Genomic DNA, 9,071 nt, shown 5'->3' with positions numbered 1-9,071 from the left:
ACAAGTTGTGTCATTGTTTAAAATTCTAAACGTTATCAGCAGGATTGTACGTAGTGAAAAAATAAATGGATCATTGCTCAGAAAATATATATTTTTGAACTGTTAATACCTTGGATGCATTAATTATCTTCTACCCCCACACATCAACTCTGTACTGTTATTCCATGTAAATATTATTCATTCAGTCCAATTAACTTAAGTAAATATCCAGCATTAAAAGCCCAAAGAGCAAGCAATAAGATGTTGAAGCACACTGGCTGGGTTAAACCCCTGATAAAAGTTGGAACCTAAGAAAGAAATCTAGATAGGGCCCTGAATTTGGGAATGTTCCCTGTATAATATAATTGTCACATTCACTATTAATATAACAGAAATTTCTTTCACAATGTGATTAAAATGATCTGATATAGAAAAATCTGAGACAACTCTAGATGTAGCAATGCATCCCCTGTGCAGCATGCCAAATACAGTATTGTAATAAAGTACTGCATTCAATTAGCATAGCAGATGCCTTTATCCAATGTGAACAATAAAAGGAGAATCTTAAAATCAATAAAAAAACTCACAGGTTACCATTGAAGCGATTTTAAGACAGACATAATGTAGGCTCTCCGTTTGGTCTTGGTCAGTACCCATGCTCCAGCATTTTGTATGTTTTGTATTTGACCAATGGCTCTCTTGAGTAAACCAGACAGCAGAGCATTGCAGTGATCAAGCCAGCTTGTAATAAAACCATAGATGAGTCTCTTAATATCAGCTTGAGAGAGAACACCATGGCAATGTTCTTTAAATGATAAAACGCTGTTTGGGTCACATTTATATTGAGCTGAATCCACAATCTAAAATGATCACCTGGTGTTTTCCGTGCAAGCAAATTCAAAAGTGTGGCCAGATTCTTTTGATTTTCTTTTCGATTTTCCTTTCAAATTTGAACCAAAAAACAATTAATTATTTAGTAATGGTATTGATTTTAATGTGCTAGTCCACAACATAAGATTCCTTTTATTGGGGGGCAACCAGATTGTCAATGCATAGTGTAGGAACACTATTTAAAGTGTTGCATTAACACTTGTTGATACGCACGGTCAGTTTATACCTCAGTTAATTTTCACACCCTTCCAATCCCATAAATCTAATTGGCAGCACTATTTTTCCTTGAAGTCTTTCTGCATGCTTCTATAATATGCAAACCCACTCTCCCCTCAGATTGACAGAATGAATAAAGGAGTCAGAAAATACTTTTTCATTCTCATGATGGGAAGGATTGGGGCTAATGGGATGTATCCTGCCTAATATTATGTAGGTCCCCCTTTTACCGCCAAAACAGTCCTGACCCATCAAGGCATGGACTCCACTAGACCTCTGAAGGTGTTCTGTGGTATCTGGCACCAAGACAATAGCAGTGGATCCTTGAAATCCTGTTAGTTGCGAGGGGGGGCCTCCATGGATCAGACTTGTTTGTCCAGCACATCCCAGAGATGCTCGATTGGATTAAGATCGGGGGAATTTGGAGGCCAAGTCAACACCTTGAACTCGTCATTCTGTTCCTCAAACCATAACTGAACCATTTTTGCTTTGTGGCAGGGCGCATTAACCTGCTGAAAGAGGCCAATAGCATAGGGAAATACGATTGCCATGAAAGGGTGCACATGGTCTGCAACAATGCTCAGATAGGTGGTCAAAGTAATGGCAGGACCCAAGTTTTCCCAGTAGAACATTGCCTAAATCATCACACTGCCTCCGCCGGCTTGCCTCCTTCCCATAGTGCATCGTGGTGCCATGTGTTTTCCAGGTAAGCGACGCACACGCACTCAGCCATCCACATGTTGTAAAAGAAAATGTTATTCATCAGACCAGGTCACCTTCTTCCATTGCTTCGTGGTCCAGTTCCCATTGTAGGCACTTTCAGCAGTAGACAGGGGTCAGCAATGTGATTAACAATGTCATTCACTTCACTTGTCAGTGGTCATATTGTTATGGCTGATCGGTGTCCAGTGGGGAGAACAAGTATTTGATACACTGCTGATTTTGCAGGTTTTCCTACTTACAACGCATGTAGAGGTCTGTAGTTTTTATCATAGGTACTCTTCAACTGTGAGTGACGGAATCTAAAACAAAAATCCAGAAAATCACATTGTATGATTTTTAAATAATTAATTTGCTTTTTATTGCATGACTCAAGTATTTGATCACCTACAAACCAGTAAGAATTCCGGCTCTCACAGACCTGTTAATTTTTCTTTAAGATGCCCTCCTGTTCTCCACTCATTACCTTTATTAACTGCACCTGTTTGAACCTGTTACCTGTATAAAAGATACTCACTCAGTCCACACACTCAATCAAACACACTCTCCACAATGGAAAAGATCAGAGCAGAAAAAATTGTAGACCTGCACAAGGCTGGGATGGGCTACAGGACAATTGGCAAGCAGCTTGGTGAGAAGGCAACAACTGTTGGCGCAATTATTAGAAAATGGAAGAAGTTCAAGATGACGGTCAATCTCCCTCGGTCTGGGGCTCCATGCAAGATCTCACCTCATGGGGCATCAATGATCATGAGGAAGGTGAGGGATCAGCCCAGAACTACACGACAGGACCTGGTCAATGACCTGAAGAGAGCTGGGACCACAGTCTCAAAGAAAACCATTAGTAACACATTACGCCGTCATGGATTAAAATCCTGCAGCGCACGCAATGTCCCCCTGCTCAAGCCAGCGCATGTCCAGGCCTGTCTGAAGTTTGCCACCTGGATGATCCAGAGGAGGAATGGAAGAAGTTAATGTGGTCTGATGAGGTAAAAATAAAGCTTTTTGGTCTAAACTCCACTCGCCGTGTTTGGAGGAAGAAGAAAGATGAGTACAACCCCAAGAACACCATCCCAACCTTGATGCATGGAGGTAGAAACATCATTCTTTGGGGATGCTTTTCTGCAAAGGGGACAGGACGACAGCACCGTATTGAGGGGAGGATGGATGGGGCCATGTATCACGAGATCTTGGCCAACAACCTCCTTCCCTCAGTAAGATCATTGAAGATGGGTCATGGCTGGGTCTTCCAGCATGACAACGACCCGAAACACACAGCCAGGGCAACTAAGGGGTGGCTCCGTAAGAAGCATCTCAAGGTCCTGGAGTGGCCTAGCCGATCTCCAGACATGAACCCAATAGAAAATCTTTGGAGGGAGCTGAAAGTCTGTATTTCCCAGCGACAGCCCCGAAACCTGAAGGATCTGGAGAAGGTCTGTATGGAGGAGTGGGCCAAAATCCCTGCTGCAGTGTGTGCAAACCTGGTCAAGAACTACAGGAAACGTATGATCTCTGTAATTGCAAAAAAAGGATTCTGTACCAAATATTAAGTTCTGCTTTTCTGATGTTTTAAATACTTATGTCATGCAATAAAATGCAAATTAATTACTTACAAATCATACAACGGGATTTTCTGGATTTTTGTTTCAGATTCTGTCAATCAAAGTAGAAGAGTACCTATGATAAGAATTACAGACTTCTACATGCTTTGTAAGTGGGAAAACCTGCAAAATCGGCAGTGTATGAAATACTTGTTCTCCCCACTGTATATATCCGGTCTTTACATCTTGGTCGAGTGTGTTGAGCAATGTGATGTCGTCACGTCTCATTTCACTGTCTCTGTGTCCTAAATGTCACCCTAACCACTGTTATCTGTGCTACATATGACCAGGGTCCTTAGGTACTAGTTAGTGTGTAGTAGGCTGTTACAATGTGTCATTACACAGACATAGACAGCTCTACCACAGCAGACTGTGGAATGTCCTCCTCTGAATCTGTTAGCAGGTTAGAATTTAAACTATTAGTGTGTATAGTGTAAACTACTTTCATTAAGTCTTGATTAGTATCAGAGACAGGAACATCTTATAGAGCAGAAAATATGTGTCTTTTTGTCTCGTCCTGGCATGGCAGATCCAACGCCTTCTCTGTCTCATGTGGAGCATGAACACCTGTTTGTACTTATGACCCTAACCTGTGTTCCTGATCACTGTCTCTATTTAAGGTCCCCCTTTCCCAGTGTGTCTTGTCGGTCTTTGTTTGGTTTCAATAGCACTGTTCTGTTTTCTTGTTTTTTTCTGTTTTGTTATGTCTTAGTCTTTTTATGACCGTCTCTCTTTCTTTAGGTCTGATGTCTCCACAGACAGATCCCACCTCAACTGGTTTAAGACTTATCATGATAAATAAGGATACAATCAGTGATTACATGAAGGCTCACTAGATGGTTTGGGTCAAGTAAACACACTATATGTTTGTAAGAAAACATTTATATTCTTAGTAGAGATGCAAGATTTTTAAGTAAATATTTATTTGAACATAATTGTACAATAAAATGAAACATTCATTCACATTTCAGGATATTAATAAATAGGCAAATAAATAGATAAATACTTTAATAAATAAATGATTATATTCAATAAATAAAAAATTATATTTAAGAACAGTGATACATTTCATGCTGGAACTACCAACCATTTAAATGATCTCTAAGTGATCTACAAATAATGATACAATCAATCATCCTGTCACTGAGACAGATGAATCTACGGACCGTATTACCCAACATCAATCCATAGGATTATCAACGCACCAAGTATTCAGGTTCCTGATGAACTTAATGTACCTATCTAAATGATCCGAAACTTTACTTCTGTCCAGCTTCTGTGGTTTTTTTATCCACATCTTCTGGGGGCACGGCACCTTTAAAAAAAAAAGATTAACAATAAAGCAATTAGTATGTATCTTTGGGTTTTCTAAAGTCAACTTATACTGTAACAAGTACCCTGGGCCCAAACTGTACCACATGTGGACCTGAACCAGAATCTTGCGCTGATGGTAATGTCTGCCAAAATGTTTCCTTACACAGTGTCTCCATCCCAAATTGAATTTGTGACATGAACTTATATACAGAACAGGTTGCCATTTGGGAAGAGTACACTGTTAATTGATGCCAGGTTATTTGACATTCTCTGACTTTGTTCTTAATGACACCCTATTCCCTATGTAGGGGAATAAGGGCCTGTTTAGGACATATCCAGAAAGCCCTCAGAGAGTAACCATTCAAAAACCCTTAACCGTATAGTGTGCATGCAATAGTCAGTATTCATGTACTCACCTTATTGTCATATTTTTGATTTTTCAAAATCTGGATGTTGTTTTTCAGGACTGTTAGTAGTCTTTGGTCTTCATTTACCTCCACTTTGTCCACCAAGTCCTTCAGCCGAGTAGCAAACTCCTTCTTGCATGAACACACACGCTAAAATATAAAGTCACTTGATTAATACCCTGTTTTGGATTTTACTTAGACTTGAATACACTACAGATGTGTTTCGTGTGTGTGCATGTCAAAACTGATAAGGAATAGACTACTTACCTTTGTGCTAATTGTAATTGGTACAGTGTAGTTATGTGGCTGTTGAGGAATAACAACATAATTTGTTGAGCTGAACAAACCATACAAACCATAACAACCAACTCAGTACAAGAATTCACACTTTTTTAGAACAAATGCAAAGTTTACTAACGGAATGACAGTTTGCGCTATTGGTGTTGTAATTCTGTTGCCTAACTTTGCATCTGCACGGTTCTTCATGAAATTGTGATTTTGTAAAACTTTCAGTGGACATTTTTAGAACGCAATCTTATCCATGTATTTTTTATTGCAAAGCTTTGCGGTTATTGGTTTCCATTTGAATGTAAACAATCGGAGACACAACTTAATTTTTACTCTGATATGTCTGTAAAGCAATTCACCAACTGAGTCACACGACACATTCTGTCAGTAAGTTCAATTGAGTTCAATTCTCAGTTTCAAATGAAATTCTCTTCCTAATACCTTGCATTACTTTGACCAGGGCACCAGGCAAATGCGATGAACTGTATAGAGAATAAGGTGCAATTGGGGACACAGGAAAACTACCATAAGTAAGAAAATTACAACTGCTTTATACTTACAATGGTAATGTTCTTTTTAGTGAGTTGCTTCAAGTCTTCCAGGATCTCTTTGTGTAATTGGTCCAATGTAAAGCAACACTGTAGCGTGGTGATAAATACAGTGAAAACTACTAGTGACTTCATAATTTTCACACTGTGACTATTTCAGGTTTTGCTACTCTGTCAGTCGCTGTACAAGGCGAAGTGGTTATGATAAGGACTAGCAACATCGATGCTTTTTATATCAAACAAACAGGAAGTTTTTTTGTGAAGGCGTCAAGAAACCATGATGTCGGCCTTGTTCGGTGAGATCAAGGAAAGCACAGTGTCATCATTTTCATCATAGGAATCTCCTCATAGGAGTTTCATCAATCCGTTTAATTATTATTAGATTATTATGAATCTGTGTTTCAGGGTGTTGCGTCAAGTAAAATGTATTGTAATGACCTGACTAGATCAAAAATTAAACGTAGGTTTTAAAAACTGAACAGTTGATTGAACAAACCAACACAGGCAACTGTTGGGGCATAGCTCACGCCAAATAACACTCAACACACCAACGCACTGCAACAACCACAGAGACACAACCAACTGGTATAACACTCAACCAGAAACAGACACACAAAAACCAGAACATGGTCCTTATCCATGGGTGGAGCTGTGCTTTGGGTCTTTGTCCTGTTGTAGGAGGAAATAGACCCCCATCAATCACTGTCCACAGGACATGACGTTGCAAAATGGAGTGATAGCCTTCCTTCTTCAAGATCCCTTATACCCTATGCAAAAAAAATGACAGATGGCGTCAAGCACTCCACCAGCATCTTTATATTAATATTTTCTTTGGTCCGTCTGACATATGCCTTTTCATTGCAACTCTCCCTAGAAGGCCAGCATCCTGTTAACGTTGAGACTGGTTGATGACCTAAGGATACTGTTTCTCAAACTCCCACTCCTTATTCTATACTGGTTAGAGACAGTTTGCACTGTTTTGTGAAGGGAGTAGTACACAGCGTTGTATGAGATCTTCAGTTTCTTGGCAATTTCTTGCTTGGAATATTCTTCATTGCTCAGAAGAATAATCGACTGACTAGTTTCAGAAAAACGTTATCTGTTTCTAGGCATTTTGACCATTCATTAGCCATTCATTTTAACCTCTGATGTGGATGGAGTGAGGATCAGCTTAGACCCCGGCATGCTATAATAGGCCTGACCAAATTTGATGCAACATTTTTTGCAACGGGATGGAACCTAGTTGTGATCAGTAACAACACACAACATATCTACCAAATCAAATGCCTTGCATGGATGGAGCTTGAAGGGACCGAAAAATGTAAAATCTATGTTTATTTACATATTCTATGTTTCTTAATTATTTAGTATAGGCATGTATACCTATATACTTAATTTCTCTCCCAGTAAGCAATCATTGGGATGTTAATGGTTTAGAGCTGTTTCTGTAAACTGTAAATACAGGGATCAAAGGTTTTGCTTGTTATTGCCTAGCTTGCTTGCTTCTCAAGATAACATGAGATGGTCCCAGAACAGATCGGAAGGTGTCCTTAATTGATAAGGGGTCTATTCTTCAGGACTAGTTTGTTATCCTTTGGTCAGTAAACCAACCCCCATGCCTTTAGTTTTTGGATATAAACCAGAGCAGGGTTCAGGGAAGCTCTCTCTTGCATTTTCCTCCCTTCTGCCTGCATCTTTACTCTTGCAAATATCTTGAATCTCCAGAGAACTTTTATCTTTGATACTTGTACTGTAATTGTAATACTCTCTTGAAACCATGCTTGAAACTAACTTGAATCTGCCCGAAAATTCTAAGGCATGTTAAATACTAGAACTGCACTTGAAATAACAGGTTATTTTTGATATATGGTCCTACATTCGTACCAGAACACTATGGTCCCTGGTCAAAAGTAGCGTACATTCCGAAAATAGCAAGTTTGGGATGTACCCTGGCCCTGTTAGTCAATGGATTATCTCTATGAAAGTCTGTGGTTTCTGAGCCTTCTCTAGCGTAGGTGGAACACAAATATTACCCAGTGTGAAGTAAAGTTTTTGTGGTCTCCATGACACCAGTTTATCAGTAACACCTCACTAAAACCACTGACGTTATAAGGGGACATACAAATCCTTGACTTTTGCACTGCTCAAGATTCTATCCGCAACACTTGGCAATCTTAAGAAAGCCCACCATTCCATATTGCCATCTTTTGACTGGAGTTGACTCTCGTTAAAAGTAGTTCTTTAGTAGTAAGGTAATTGTGTGTTGTTTGGATGCATACTAAATTAGAAGGTCATCTCTAGGGTTTCAACCATGTTTCAACCATGTTTCTTGTCTGAATCTTGAGCTGTTTCCTTTGCATCATTTTTATCTTCAGACCCATTCATAGTCACACAATTCTCCTCCATGTCTGTTACTATATCTGATAAGAAGAATGCTGTAATAAATTATCAATGTCATGTTAATTATTAACATACAAATTATGACTCAAATTTCTCTCCATTCTCACATCTCTTGCTGGTATCAGGTTACGGTGTACCAGGTTAAGGTATACATAACAGGTATACGTAAAGCAACATCCTTATCCTTTTATGGTCTCCTTTAATGCTTAGACTGAACCAATATTGATTAAAGCAGTTACACCATCCTACTAGACCTGAGTTCAAATATTATTCAAATGAATTCAAAAGGTTTGAGCATTTTCTCTGACCCGCCTGGAATGCCAGATGGCTGAGAATTACATATTTAGGGGGACACTATTGGTCCATTGAGCACAAACAAGTTATTTCTAATACTATTTTAACTCTGGCCTACCCTCAAAGTACAGCAAAAATGGTATGGCTGCTGTAGGCAATTGAGGATGTCCGGCATTGCAGAGAAATATGACTAGATCATTCTTCAGTGTGGTTGCACAGGATAAGCAATGATATAGGAGATAACAGAGCAGAGTGGAGATGCCCAGATAGTAATTTTCTGTTTGTATGTTGGTGTCTGTTTGAATATGTGTGTGTATGGGGCCCAGATTGGTCATTGTGGTTGCTAGCATTGCCTACACAGATATACATGCTCACCTTAATATAGTTATGCAGGGAACTTCAGCAGTCAAATA

General features: G+C 39.3%; 1 long non-coding RNA gene across 1 annotated transcript; it reads right to left on the bottom strand.

Moving 5' to 3' along the window:
* Nucleotides 1-4,576: 4,576 nt before the first annotated feature.
* LOC109615713 lies at nucleotides 4,577-5,434 on the bottom strand. Its single transcript, XR_002196685.2, has 3 exons — nucleotides 5,396-5,434; nucleotides 5,138-5,278; nucleotides 4,577-4,722 (listed from the first exon to the last, which is right to left on the bottom strand). It is a non-coding gene; the product is annotated as an uncharacterized LOC109615713 (long non-coding RNA).
* Between the last annotated feature and the right edge of the window lie 3,637 nt (nucleotides 5,435-9,071).

The sequence above is a fragment of the Esox lucius genome, chromosome 4 (genome assembly GCF_011004845.1).
Source record: "Esox lucius isolate fEsoLuc1 chromosome 4, fEsoLuc1.pri, whole genome shotgun sequence".
In the NCBI taxonomy this organism is placed as follows: Eukaryota; Metazoa; Chordata; class Actinopteri; order Esociformes; family Esocidae; genus Esox; species Esox lucius.
Note: the sequence above shows the minus strand (reverse complement) of the source record. Positions and strands in the feature narration are given on the sequence as shown.